At 44.0% G+C, this 12,379-nt stretch overlaps 1 protein-coding gene and 1 pseudogene across 1 annotated transcript in view; both read right to left on the bottom strand.

Annotated features, from left to right (window-relative positions):
• LOC127204798 (GREB1-like protein) overlaps positions 1 to 12,379 on the bottom strand; it is a 294,756-nt gene that overhangs the window by 164,427 nt on the left and 117,950 nt on the right. The window lies entirely within an intron of this gene.
• LOC127204796 (GREB1-like protein) overlaps positions 1 to 12,379 on the bottom strand; it is a 138,973-nt pseudogene that overhangs the window by 8,644 nt on the left and 117,950 nt on the right.

The following is a 12,379-nucleotide window of genomic DNA, read 5'->3' as shown; positions in this document are numbered from 1 at the left end:
TAGTTTAGATCTTAGTACCCACATGGTAACTCTTTACTGTCCACAACTTCAGCTCCCTGAGGATGCCTTTCTCTGGTCTCTTTGGGTACTAGGTAGTCATGTGGTGGCACATACACACTGTGGTGGTTTGAATAGGAATGCGACACCCCCCCCCCATGCCAGTCTCATGTGTTCAAATGCTTGGCCCGTGGGGCATGGCGCTATTTGGAAGTGCGTTTTTTTTTTTTTTTGGAGGAAGTGTGTCATTATGAGGGTAGGCTTGGAGGTCTCCTATGTTCAAGCTCCACCCAGTGTGGCACGCAGTCCCCTTCTGCCACCTGTGGATCAAGATGTAGAACTCTAGGCTACCTCTCCAGCGCCATGTCTGCCTGCATGATGCCATGTTTCATACCATAATGACATCGGATTAAACCTCTGAAACTGTAAGGTAGCCCAAATTAAATGTTTTCCTTTGTAAGAGTTGCCTTGGTCATGGTGTCTCTTCACGGCAATGAAACCCAAACTAACACAGGGTGGGGGTGGGGGGACGAAAGGGAGGGAAAGGGGGAAGGGGAGAGAATAGGAGGAGGAGAAGGGAGGGGGAGGAGAAGAGACGGTGAGGGGGGAGAGAGGGGGGAATGATCTATGTTTAGACTATAACATTTCTTGTTTCTTCTCTCCCTCCCCCTTTCCCTGTAGGCCAAAAGTCCATGTCATGTGCCTTCTTCAATTTTGATCTCCACCCTATTATTTGGAAATAGGGTCTCCCATAGGCCCAGGAGTTCACCAGTTGGCTAGACGGGCTGGTCGGTGAATCCCAGGGACCCACATGTCTCCTTCACTACTCCGCTAAGGTTACAGAGATGTGCACCCACGTAAGCCTGGCTTTTTATGTGGGTGCTGAGAGTCTGAGCTTAGGTCTTCACACTTCCAGCTGTCACTCTGCTGACAAGCCATCTCCCCAGTCCAGAGAGGGACATTTCTGATGAGCGTTCTCAAAGAAGGCACTGTGTCAAAGGGTGGGGAAGGGGAAACTACTATCTTGGCTCCTGGCTAAACACAGAGTTAAGAAGGCACAATGTGGAGAGTGTCCAAAGAAAGTATGATTTTCTTTTTGAAGGAACTAACATTTAGGGTAATTTCTGGGGCAAAATGAAAACTACATAATCCACTTAAATGAAGAAGCATGAATAGATTTTAGTATTATAGAATTGGGGGTTCCCGTTGATGGTGGGAGGAGAGGTCAAAAGTAATAATCATTAAACAGTGATGGACTCTGTAAGAAGCTTGCTTTCTAGACTTCTTTTCTTTGGAACATTGGTACCTGAGACAATGAAAAGAGAAAATGCAGAGAGAGGCCTGTAAAAGGGTTGCAAAAATCAACCACTGGAGAGCTTGCAATGTCTGAAAATGAGACTCTTTAAACAACAGCAATTCAGCAGTGTTGTGTGTAACACAAACCAGAAAAGAAAGGCCCACAGGATGGAAATAGACGGTTAAACAAATGAATAAGTGGTGGAGCAGAAACAATCTCCTTGAGGTAAAACTTCAAATAAAGGCATGTAGCTCCCCTGCTCACAGGACATGGTGCATAGCTCCCTGCTGTGAGCAATTCTTCCACAGCACAGGGGTGGGGTGGGGGAGAGGTGGTCACAAGAAGACACTGCTTCAGGTAACTAAGCTCAGCACCCAGTCAGTAAGATGCGGTACTGATACTGGGCACTCTTGGATCTAATGTGATCTAATGCATACTGTATACATAATAAATAAATCTTAAAAAAAAAAAAGGAATCTAAGGAGACAACACAAACTAAATCTGATGTACTATTCTTCATAGGATCATGGCTCAGAAAAGGACATTAAGAAAGCAAGGAACCAAAGTAAACTATAGACTTGATTGTTCACATTAATAGAAATACACAAGCACTAACTCATTAATTGCAACAATGGTGCTTCCTATGCTATGCTGTCTGCAGGAGGGACTGTATATTTATAAAATGGAACTGCAGGCTTGAATTCCAATGAATGTAAAGCTGCTTCTAAAAACAGTTGTGTAAAAGACTTTTCCTTTCTTCTAATTACTTGCCAACAGAAGCCCCGGGCAATTTAATTTAAATAGAAAAAGTGGGTGGAAAGAGAAAGCAACACTAGGGCCAGACTAAGGTCAGGAAATCAGTTCATGGCCACAGAATCAAAGGAAAGTTACTAAGCTAAGTTTGTAGTTATCCTAAAAATTTTAAAGTTTGCCTCCCAAGGGTCTGGAGTTTCGCAGCAGACATTTCCTGACTGTTTCCCATAAACTCTCATTGTCAGGGGTTAGCACAACAAATTAAATACATTATAGCTCAGAGATCCCCAAGAAAGAAAAAATATTATATTAAGAGCAAATAAGTTGTCCCTGTAAAGAAGAGCTATTAGCCATAGAAGAATCCATTCCTCATGACAGAGATAACTCGGAAGACTAATATGACTAGTATGAGCCACTAGAGGACCACCTCGGAGCACTCCACAGTCTAGAAGTCACTAGAGGACCACCTCGGAGCACTCCACAGTCTAGAAGTCACTAGAGGACCACCTCGGAGCACTCCACAGTCTAGAAGCCACTAGAGGACCACCTCGGAGCACTCCACAGTCTAGAAGTCACTAGAGGACCACCTTGGAGCACTCCACAGTCTAGAAGTCACTAAAGGACCACCTCGGAGCACTCCACAGTCTAGAAGCCACTAGAGGACCACCTCGGAGCACTCCACAGTCTAGAAGCCACTAGAGGACCACCTCGGAGCACTCCACAGTCTAGAAGCCACTAGAGGACCACCTCGGAGCACTCCACAGTCTAGAGTCACTAGAGGACACTCGGCACAGTCTAGAAGTCACTAGAGGACCACCTCGGAGCACTCCACAGTCTAGAAGCCACTAGAGGACCACCTCGGAGCACTCCACAGTCTAGAAGTCACTAGAGGACCACCTCAGAGCACTCCACAGTCTAGAAGTCACTAGAGGACCACCTCAGAGCACTCCACAGTCTAGAAGTCACTAGAGGACCACCTCAGAGCACTCCACAGTCTAGAAGTCACTAGAGGACCACCTCAGAGCACTCCACAGTCTAGAAGTCACTAGAGGACCACCTCAGAGCACTCCACAGTCTAGAAGTCACTAGAGGACCACCTCAGAGCACTCCACAGTCTAGAAGTCACTAGAGGACCACCTCAGAGCACTCCACAGTCTAGAAGTCACTAGAGGACCACCTCAGAGCACCCCTGAGTCTAGGCTGGACTGTGCAAGGAAGGGAAGGGCACTCTGTGAGATCAGCTCACTTCTGAGAGCAATAATGAAAGGTTGCTCTCCTGACAACTCTCTTTTGAGACAAATGATTTTAATTAAAACGTGGTGGTGGTGGTGGTGGTGACAGCAGAGGGGTTCTCCTTTATAAACTGCATCTGCATCTTAAGAAAATAGCCAAGGTTTTCACTTCATAGAAAGAGGTTTATTCTCCAATTATCCAATCTCTCCAATTATCTCCAACTTGGAGGCTCCAGAGTAAATAGAAAGGGGGAAAGGAAAGTTTACTGACACAGCAGTAACCCAAACTAAATAATCAAAGCAGCATTCAGAGGCTGAAAATCTGGTTGCTCTTCACCTGCATACACAATCAACTGCCTCCCAGCAGGGTAGGGACCTACTCTAGTCCAATAATTTACATAAGAAATTAGCAACCAAAATCTACCTATGAATGGCAAGGCTCAGTAGCCCATCAGATGTCAAATATCTGCTTACCTAAATTGCTTCTAAAAATAGCTTTAGGGTCCCTCAAGCCTTAGGTAAACAAGGGACTTCCCAGGAACTGGAAGGTGGCATTTCCAAACAAGGGCACAGTGTTTCAATGCTGGTTTTGTGAGCACAACGTCAGGGCTGTTTTCCTTTTGCACAGGAAGATTCTTAGAACTATCTTTGGAGTGTGTGAAATATCAAATGCCACCTTATAAATGTCTTTTTTAAAATTTAAATGCCATCTTACGGGGGAGTTATGTAGGGGACATGAACAATGACCAATAGCCATAAGAATTGGAAACAGTTGATGTAGGAATTTGAGTTCAGAATGGGTTAGGTTTGAATCTTCTGCTTTGGTGGGGAACATGTCTTTATTCTCAGAAAAGTTGCCTGCTTTTACCTTTAAAATCACCACTGCTCTTTTGGGGCTGAGGTAGAAAGATCACCCTGAATTCTATAGCTACAGCTTGAGTTAAAGGTCAGCCTGGGTTAGAGTGAGATCCTGACATAAATATACAGAGTGTACCCTAACTTTGCAGTTTTGTTTGTTTGTTTTCTTTGAGGCAGGTTCTCAGCCATGTAGCCCTGGCTGTCCTGGAATTCACTGTGCATTTCAAGCTGGCCTTGAACTCACAGAGATCCAGCCCCCTCTACCTCCCAAGTGCTGGGATTTAAGGCATGTTATTTTTAGGTCATCACGTTTATATCTTGGTATCTTTTCAAAATACCTGGTTATAAATAACATCAAAGCCAAACTGAAAACATACTCCAAGCACTGGACAGGGAAAACTCTACCAGGCTTTGGAAGAAAGTTTGCTTACTTCAAAATTGTCCCCTAAGTTTTTACTCTGGTTCTATTTAGTTATATCACAGGTAATTCAATTCTCAGTAAGACACCATTAGTTAAAGCGTTGTTCATTGTCATTTGTTACTTGACGAGGTGGTTGCTCAGTTGAAGAAAAAGTTGTAATGAGAAACAAACTGAGTAAACAGCAACATTCCACTGTCACTGTCCACATCTCTGTGGTTGAAAGACTTATGGTACATCAATAATGAGCAAATAGGATGCGCCATATTAAGTCTGGGCAGAGAGCCACTCATAAGTGAAGGATGCCCATTAGAAGTGATGTGCTGTGGGCAGGCCTCGCATGAAGAGCACTAACAGACACACCTTCTAGGGCTTCTTGTGAGCTACAGAGGATTAGTCAGGTCTTTTTCCCCTCCAGCGAGAAGATCTGGATCCCTCTATGGGTTGTCAGATTCTCCAGGAAGTAGAAAATCAAGAAAAAACAAACTCCCAAACAAGGCCAAGTATTTTTCTGGCTTTACCTGGATAAGGCTTTAATTTACATCAAATTATTTGTTCCCCCAGTTTTGACAGGAAACTATCCTGAGATCTGGACCTTTCTTCTTCCTGACCCCTATGTCTCCTCAAAGTCTGCATGTTGTGACGCTATCCAGGGAAATGTCAGTCTGAATATAAAAACCGCATCCCACACACTAATTAGGTGGACCATGAGTTCGAGGCCAGCCTGGTCTACAAGGTGAGTCGAGGACAGCCAGGGCTACACAGAGAAACCCTGTCTAGGAACAAAACAAAACAATATTCTATCTTTCTCCTCCTTTTAATCCACCCCTGAGATAGTAGTAGAAATTCTAGATGCCCTGACTCTACACCTACTTAAAATATTTTTATTACATTTATTTGTGTATTGTGGTATGTGTGTGTGTATGCGCGCGCTGGTGCACATGAGCCACAGCACACATATGGACCAGAGGACAATTTGCGGGAGTAGGTCCTCTCCTGCCACCCTGGAGATGCCAGGGATCAGACTAAAATGGTCATGCTTGCTGGCAGGTGCTATTGCCTACTCGGCCATTTCGCTGGCCCTTCAGCTACACTCGCTGAGTACAGAGGTAAAATATAAACCCTTTATAAATATTACAAATGTAAAATACTGCATACAATATAAAAATGTAAGTAGTTTGATATCCACCCCACCCTCGAGTTTTTTGAGACTTATCTCATTACGTAGTATGTGCTGGCCTGCAACTTTATAGAGGGTACTGACCTCCAACTCCGAGACTCATTTACCTGCCTCTGCTTCCCCAGTGCCATGATTAGAGGTGTGCACTACCATGCCAGCTGATGACCTCACTCTATTTGGTCATGTCACCCTTATTTCCCACCAGACTTTTAACCACATTTTAGATAAGGAACCCCTGTTGTCTAATGTTTTCATTGTTCGGTGTTTCTGTGATCTCCCCACTGAAAGTCTCATTTCCCTCTACCTAGGGTAGAGGGTGGAAAGAGGTGGTGGTGGCAGTGGGGGGGGGGGGGCCTGAGTTTCCTGTAGACAACTTAAAAGACCTTGGGAGTGAGAACATGGTCACTCATTCCTTTCATCCACAAATGGTGTCCAGTCTTGAACACCACATGGAAAGATTGGAAACAAACAGGTCAGATGAAATTATAACATAAAGTTGAAAACAGAACTCAAAAGTGCAAACCTACCGTCTGTAGTGCAAGACCCTTCTGGGGCAGGTTTTTGCGAATAGGGAATTGGTGGGCTGTGTGAGTCAGACATTTCTTCTTCATCTTCATCATCTTCCATTTCATTAATTGCTACGTTGTTAGAGAAATCCAGGCTGCCATTTTGAGTGTATCGGTTTACCAGATCTTTATCTAGGTCCTCCACCTTGGGTTTGACATCTGTTTAAAATTTAATTTTAAAAAGATGATTATGAAAAATAGGTTACAAGAGAAATTCTAAAAGACATCTTTGAGGAGTGGGGGGGGGGGGGGATCCTACCATTTTTAGCATTTGTTTGAATTCCCGGTATTCAGAATCTCCACTTTTTAAAAAAAGATTCCAGCATTGCATGTGACTGAGAAACTTACCTGCAGATGAGAAAGGGTGCTGGTCCGGGTCCAAGTAGAGCTGGGAAAAGATTGGCCGTGGTACTACACTGCTACATCTGAGCGAGGCTTCTATGGAATTGTGCAGTGCTTCCTCAAATCTCGCAGATTTCAGTTGCCCAGCATATGAGTTCCCCATGGTCTGTACCAGCACATCCCAAAGAAAAAGAGGAAGGGAAACTTTGTATTAGATGTTTATGTCCTAACACTATACATATGGGGCTGGAGAGATGGCTTTGCTGTTTACTGGCTGCTCTTACAGAGGGCCTGGGTTTGTTTCACAGCACCCACATGGTGGCTCACAACCATCTGTAACAACAGGTCCAAGGGACCTGATGCCCTCTTCTGATCTCCATGGACACTGCAATGCACACTCATGCAGGTAAAATACTGCAGTGCACACCCATGCAGGTAAAATACTGCAATGCACACCTATGCAGGTAAGATACTCTTACACATAAGTAAAGATAATAATAATAAAAACATTAAGTAAACGTCTGTCAAATATAAACTATATTCATATAGCTATGTGAACTGTATGCAGTATATTAAATCTAGCTGGCAAGATGGCTCAGTGGGTAAAGCTGCTTGCTGCCAAGCCTCATGACTCCAGTTCAACCCCTGGAATCCACGTGGTGAAAGGAAAGAACCAAGCAACTCCTGCAAGTTGTCCTCAGACCTCCACATTGTACGCTGTGGCATACACATGGCTGCACATGATGGTGGTGATCACATGCACACTCACCCACCCACACCCACACCCCCACCCACATACACACACCCATACGCACACAGAGAAAAGCCAAGCCATAATGAAACCCACTACTTTGTATGCTAACTTAAAAATTAATAAAAAGAAGAAATTTATTCTTTTTCATACATGATATTTATGCTAATGTAGCAATCTGTTTATTATCAATTTTGAAAATAAATATTTACACAGTTGCTTGGTTTTAATTTCTAATGCATGTAGACAGAAACTCAGTGAGGTCCTTAGTAGTTCTTAGGAATATAAGAGGTGCTGAGATTAAAAGTGAGAAATATTGAGCTAGAAATATTAATATAGACTGAGTGCTATATTAAATCATCCACTCTTCAGGATGTTGAAGGAGCTATGACCTCTTTACACTTCACAAACTAAAAGGCAAAACAAAGCAAGCCAGAGAGATGCTCAGTTAAGAGGACCTAAGCTAGGCCTCAGTGTACATGTTGGGAGATTCACAGTGGCTGTAAATCTACTCTAGGGAATTTGAAACCTTTCTGGCCCTCCCCATCCAGGGTCTCTCTATTACGTAGCTCTAGCTCCTGGAACTCACTGTGTAGACCAGACTGGCTTTAAACTACGAGAGATCCTCCTGCCTCTGTCTACCAAGTGCTGGGATTAAAAGTGTGCACCACCACCTCCAGCTTATCTCATCTCAAGACAGACAATTTTGAAACAGTTTTAGTTCCATGTCCTCCATTAAGGGTAGAGAAAGATTTTACTCAGAAAGCTCTTTGAGGGAGGTACTGAAGGATGAACTGAGACGTACATTAGAGGCCATCAGGAAAGGGAGCTGTGAGCCAGGGTGCCAAGAGTCCAGAGGAGTGATGCACAGCACAAGCCTCGCTTCTCTAGGTTACCCTAACCTGCAGTGCCACAGCAGACTGTGCTGGCCCTGAATTGCTGATGTACAGTGAAGAAAGTACATGGTGGTAGTATACATGTGTGCTTGTTAACACACATGTGCCTGGTGCTCCAGGATGTCACTTCTAGAGCTAAAGTTGCAGATGGTTGTGAGCCACCATGTGGGTGCTGGGAATTGAACCCAGGCCCTTTGAAAGAGCAGCCAGTGCTCCTAACTGCTGCGCTCTCTCTCTAGCCCCAGCAACGGCTCGTATAGTAGTTAGTAAAAACCAATTACTATGGATTTAAAAGTGTGCTTTTATTATTTTAAGAAGCATCTTATTAACTTTTATTTATTTTTTAAAATTAGTTTATTCAGATTACAACTCAATTGTTTCCTGTCATTCGTATCCGTCCGTTCCTCCTACCCTCCCACCCCCATCCTTTTACCCTCCCTTAGGTCTATGTCTGAGGGGGATCTCCTCCCCCACTTTATGGTCACAGGTTAACATGTCTCATCTTGGTAGTCTGCCTATTCTTTCTTTGAGTGCCACCAGGGCTCCCCACTAAGGGGAGGTCGTCACATATGGGGCACCAGAGCTCATGTCAGAGTTAGCCTCTGCTCTCCACATAACTATGGAGAATGTCCTGCCCATTGGGTAGATCAGAGTAGGGGTTCGAGGTTTACTACTTGTATTGTCCTTGGTTAGTGCAATACTTAACTTTTAACCAGGTTCATTTTTTTATGAATAGATATACCTAAAATATACATTTGATCAAAAGTTGGGTGCATACATGCTATCCAATTGAAAAGGTAAGTGGAAGATAACCACAGTCTATCAGATGAGATGCTCACGAGTCACTTGAGTTTTTGGCTAAATCTGTATGACATCACACACGTACCTTAAAGATGAAATGTTCTAAAGCTCAAAGCAAATTTTTAAAAATAGCAACACTTGATCAAAACAGGATGGGTGTTAGGAGAGAAATGTGCTACCTCACTAGTCTATTTCAGTCAAAAGGCAGCAACTCTTTTACATTTCTCCTTTCCTAACGAGAGAAAACTGCCAGGACTTAGCATCAAGTCAACCATGTCTTACCATGGTCAGTGGAACAGCTCCGCAGTGGCACATTAGCCGTTCTCCAGAGCAAAGTGCCGGAGACTCTCATCTACCGCAGCCGCACATGTTACCTGTCCCTGTGTGCAGATCTTGGAAACTACATTCTCCAGGAGCCATTCTCAACCAACCAAACAACAACAAAAAAATAATAACATAATATTTCATTTTCTTTTAACTGTGAGTGTTTTGCTTGCATGAGTGTGTGTGCACCACGTGCCTGCTTGGTGCTAGCCACGGTCTAAAGAGGCCACTGGATCCCTGGAATTGGATGGTAGTGAGCTGCCACGTGGGTGCTTGTATCTACTGAACCATCTCTCCAGCCCAAATCCTAATTGTGTCCCCTAATCATTTAAGAAGTAAATGCCAGATTCATATACATAGGGCAAACAAATAATGTTATGACTAGAGACATTAAATCAACATAAAAATGGGCATTGCAGCTTTATCATCATGTTCCTAAGTGGGCACAGGCACAAGGCATCAGTCCCTGTTCAGACTTGCTGTAAAAGGAAGCAGCATTTTAAAGAAACATAAAGGGCAGTAGAAATGACCCTGGACTTCTTTAGCACAGACGAAGATGTCGTTTAACCCTCGAAAGCCTGATGCTACTGAGAGGATGCCCTCTCGGTGTAACAGGATCTAAATACCCTACGTCACACTGAGTTAGGTGCTGATGTTGTTGGCATTTGTCACTGTGATGTGCAAGCCCAATACCCAGGATGAGGGAGCACACCTGACAGAATGTTAGTAGGAAGTAAAGGACTTCAGTTAGAAAACAGAGAAACACTCTTCAAAATCAGTCATTACGTCAAATGTAACAAGAGAGCATACTCCCATATTTCGGACCTCTCAGGTACCAAGAGCTACTTTTGTGATACTGAGGAACTGTCTAAGACAGGGATGGTACACAGTGTGGTCCTTTCTGTATCACTAATAACCGTTCAAAGCGCTGATGGAAGCCACTACAATGTGCCACACCCCCATGGTCAGGCACTTCCTGCCCTGGCTTTTCCTGTTGCAGAGGAAGGAAAGCTGAGGAAAGGGCAGGGCGAGTAGGCAGTTCCTATGTGTGGTGGGCTTAGAGGGGGTGAAGAAAGGGGAAGCTGGGAAGTAGGTTCCAGCTGCTGCTTCCAGGCCTCTCAACTTCTCTCCTGCAAGCAAGAGGGAAGACAGCATCTGACTGCTAACAGGCTGCGTCAAAAGATAAAGGAGTCCCTAGAAATGGCCCCCATGGGCCAGAGATGAGAGAAATGAAACCTAGGACACACATGGATCAAAGCATATTTACAACATGAGAGCTCACCAACAATTCTGCTGTTCAAGAAGCTTTCCAGATATTAAATGTGTAAAGAACACTAGAAGTATAAAATAACTGCTTTGCAACTGCTCATGAGGTACTTGTGTCGGTGATGGTATTAGGTGAGACCATTAGATAGAAGGTTGAGGGGAGCTTTAGAATGGAAAGGATCAGCTGCCATGTCTTGAGCCTGTGGATTAAGTCCTGATGTGAGGTAGTGAGACACTGTGGCCTCCCCAAGGAGCCAAGGGAAAGGAAGCACACATCCCAGCAAGACACTGGCAAATCCAGCCAAGTCTCAGAGGGAGCTGCTGGATGGAGGCATCCCACAAAACCACAAAGGATCAAACAGAGTCAGAGCCTGCTTTCTACAAAAGGCAAGGCCATTTCCGTTTTAAATAAAGATTCAAATTTAAACTAAAAGGAAAGCTCCATGTTTTTTCCTGTTCCAACAGGAATGTTGTTTGAAATAGGAAAAAAAAAAATGAGAGTAGCTGTGTGGAGTGGCTTAGCAGGGGCAATGCACATTCCAGGATAGCCTGAGCTACATGGTAAGATGGGGGGGGGGGAGAAAGAGAGAGAGAAGTAGGGTAAACCATGTGGAGTTTCTGTTGTCTCTATTTTGAGATTATTTTAAAGGTAAAACTTATTGACTGTGTAGTAGAGGCACAGTACAGAAAAAGACACTGCTTTGTGCTACCTCCTAGGTTTTGGTTACCTGTCTCTATAGACATTGTCACCCACTTTGCGCAGTGACACAGCAGCCAGCTATCAGTATAGAGAACTTTGCTGTGGAACACAGGCCCTGAGCTCCATTCCTGCCCTGTTGACCCCTGGGTGGTATTGGCTACTTCATCTCCCATTTGTGAAATGGGGATGAGGCTGTTTTTCTGGGAATAAATGAGGTTTTGAATCTACAAAGTCCTACGAAAGTGCCTGTGTAGAACCATGTGCATGAAGAGTTACTGCTGAAGGCTGCCTTTTGTTTCGTGCCCCAGCATGGACTACATTAAGATTACTAAGAAAAGACATCAAGCCCTTCCTTTGAGTGTGTTGGGTGCCACAGCAGGTTGGAGGACTCTGCTCCAGTCACACGCAACTATCAACAAAAAAGCTCCATTAGCTACTATTTCCCATTATATACAACTCACTAAAACATTTTATGTCAGATGAACAAGCCCTGACACAATACAATCTCTTTCTAAGCAAAGAGACAGCCTAATAAAACATGAGGCTGAGCATGCATTCAAAATAAACGTCTGCTATTGCGTCTTCACACATCCTCCTTGCTGTAGATCTGAAAAGGCAGTCAGATTAAAGGCAGCACTTCAGTCTCTGCACCTTTGGATGGGGGAATGTCTATTTGACAGGTTCTGCAGCCAAAAGTACTGGAATTTAAAAAAAAAAGCAGCCTTAGTAACTTAATTTTAAATCCTTTTTATTTGTTTTGTTTTGTTTTTTTGTTTTTTGTTTTTGTTTTTTTGTTTTTCGAGACAATGTCTCTCTGTGTTAGCCCTGGCTTCCCTGGATTCGCTTTGTAGACCAGGCTGGCCTCGAACTCACAGCGATCTGCCTGCCTCTGCCTCCCAAGTGCTGGGATTAAAGGTGTGCGCCACCATGCCGGGCCAATTTTAAATTCTTAATTCTACCACTTTCAGTAGACACACAATTGTCCTCAGTCATTACAG

The sequence above is a fragment of the Acomys russatus genome, chromosome 20 (genome assembly GCF_903995435.1).
Source record: "Acomys russatus chromosome 20, mAcoRus1.1, whole genome shotgun sequence".
NCBI classification, from domain to species: domain Eukaryota; kingdom Metazoa; phylum Chordata; class Mammalia; order Rodentia; family Muridae; genus Acomys; species Acomys russatus.
Note: the sequence above shows the minus strand (reverse complement) of the source record. Positions and strands in the feature narration are given on the sequence as shown.